Genomic DNA, 2,884 nt, shown 5'->3' on the forward strand with positions numbered 1-2,884 from the left:
GATAGAGGCTGGGCCCCAGGGAACCCACCTGGGCAGAGAGGTTAGGCCCACCTGGGTCATACCACCTCGATACCTGGGGACTGACCTTGGGCAGAGAGGCCGGGCACTACAGGGTTCACCTGGGGCTGAGAGGCCGTGCAACAGGAGGCCTATCTGGGGAACAAAAGGCAGGCACCCAGTGTTCACATAGCATAGAGACCCTGGGCACAGGGAACCCACCTTGGACAGAGAGGCTGGGCACAAGGGGGTTCACCAATGACGGAGTGACCGGTAATCCTGTGTCCACCAGGGACAGAGAGATGGGCTCCAGGGAACCCATTTCTGGCAGAGAGGTCAGGCACCAGGGGGCCCACCTAGGACAAAGATGCCTGGCTCCCCTTACCATCCGGGACAGAGGGGCCAGGCACCAGGGGACCTACCGGGCGCAGAGAGCCTTGGCACCGGGAGCCCCACCTGGGACATCCAAGTGGGACACCTGGAGCCAACCTGGGGCAGAGAGGCCAGGCACCTGGGTACCCACTTGGGATCCAGAGAAGCCAGGAACCCAGTGTCCACCTGGGATATAGGCATGGCACAAGGCAACCCACCTGGGGCAAGAAGGCTGGGAACCAGGGGCCCCACCCGGGACATCCAAACACAACTCTCTGGGGCTGATCTGGGGCAGAGAGGCCAGTCACCAGCGTGCCCACTGGGATCTAGTGAAGCCAAGAACCTGTGTCCACCTGAGACAGAGAGACTGGGCACAAAGGAATCTACCTGGGACAGAGAGGTTAGGCACTAAGGGTTTCACTAGGAAAGAGATGCTGGACACCGCGGGCCAACCTGGGACAGAGAGGACTGTCACCATGAAACACAACTGGGGCATAGAGGCTGTGCACCAGGGGAAAGAGGCCACACAGTAGGGGGCCCACCTGGGTCATCCAACCGGAATACCAGGGGCCACACTTGGGCTGAAAGGCTGGGCATCAGGGGGACACCTGGGATCATGAGAAGTCAGGCACCCAGTGTCCACCTGGGACAGAGACATTGGGCACCTGTAAACGCACGTGGGACAGTGAAGGAGGGCACTAGGGTGTTTCTTAGGACAGAGAAGCTGGCACCAACGAAATCACCTGGGAAATAGAGGCTGGGCACTAGAAGGCTCACCAATGAGAGAGTGGCCGAGTACCCAGTGTCCACCAGGGACAGAGAAGCTGAGGTCGAGGGCACCCACCTGGGGCAGAGATGTCAGGCACTAGGGGGTTCACCTAGGAGAGAGATGCCAGGCACCTCACGCCCACCTGGGACAGAGTGGTTGGACACCAGGGAACCTATGTGGGACAGAGAGTCTGCACACTAATGGGTTCCCCTGAGCCAGAGAGACTGGGCACCAGGAACACACCTATGAGAGAGAGGGCAGGAACTAGGGGGTTCACCTCGGACACCTCGGACCAACCTGGTACACAAAGGCCAGGCACAAAAGAGCCACCTGGTACAGAGAGGCCGGGTTCCAGGGTACACACCCATGATCCAGAGAAAAAGCACCAGGGAATCCACATGAGACAGGGAGGTCAGGCACCAGGGTGCCTACCGGGCATCCAGAGAAACTAGGTACACCGTGTTCACCTGGGACAGAGAGCCTAGGCATCATGGAAACCACCTGGGACAGAAAGGCTGAGAAAAGTGGGTTCACTTGAGGCAGAGAGTCCGGTTACTCGAGGCCCCACCTGGGACAGAGAGGCTGGGCTCCAGGGGACTCACCTAGGATTCAGAGAGCCAGGCAGCAGGGGACCCACCTGGGATCCAGGGAAGCCAGGCACCCAGTGTCTACTTGGGACAGAGAGCATGGACAATAGGGAACCCACCTGGGACAATGAGTCTCCGCACAAGGGGTCCCACCTGTGATCAACAGAAGCTAGGCACCGGTGTCCACCTGAGACAGAGAGGCCAATCACCGAAGAACCCACCTGGGACAGACGTCAGGCACAGGGAACCCAGCTGGGACAGAGGGGCTGGGCACCCAGGAACCCACCTGGAAGCAGACGCCAGGCACCAGGGAACCCACCTGGGACAGAGATGCCGGGCACTAAGAGGCCCTCCTTGGACAGAGAGCCCGGATATCAGGGGGCCCAAGTGGGGCAGAGAGGCCTGCTACCCTGGAACCCATTTGATACAGAGAAGCCAGGTACATGGGGGCTCCCCTGGGACAGAGAGGCTGGACACATGGTACTCACCTGGGGCAGAGAAGCCGTGCACCAGGGGCCCCACAATGGACTGAGAACCTGGGTACCAGGGGGACAATCTGGGGTAGAGTGTCCAGGTACCAGGGCACCACTAGGCATCCTGAGACGCCAGGCACCCTGTGCTGACACAGAGGGTCTGGGCAATAGGTGGCTTACCTAGGACTCACAGGCCAAGCACCAGGTGGCCCACCTGGGTTCAGAGAAGCCAGGCAGGCACCTAGTGTCCCCCTGGGACAGAGAGGCCGGGCACAAGGGAACCCACCTGGGAAAGTGAGGCTGGGCACTCTGGGATTCACCTAGGAAAGAGAGGCCTGGCACCAAGAGGCCCATCAGGTACAGCGAGGCCAGACACTAGGGAAGCCATTGGGGCAGAGAGGCCTGGCACCAGGGAGCTCACCATGGATTAAGAGAAGCCAGGCACCCAGGGTCCACCTGAGACAGAGATGCTCTGCACCAGGGCACCCACCTGGCAGAGAGTGGCTGAGCACCAGGGGGCCCACCTCGGACAGAGGGGCTGGGCATCAGGTGGCGCACCTGAGACAGTGAGGCCAGTCATCAGGAAACCCAGCTGAGACAGAGATGCTGGGCAAAAGGGGACCCACCTGGGGTAGAGAAGCTCGCTACCAGCGTGCCACTTGGGATCCTGAGACGCCAGATACCCT

Source organism: Echinops telfairi, unplaced genomic scaffold (genome assembly GCF_000313985.2).
Source record: "Echinops telfairi isolate 266 unplaced genomic scaffold, ASM31398v2 ScPeMD7_5868;HRSCAF=6743_0, whole genome shotgun sequence".
NCBI classification, from domain to species: domain Eukaryota; kingdom Metazoa; phylum Chordata; class Mammalia; order Afrosoricida; family Tenrecidae; genus Echinops; species Echinops telfairi.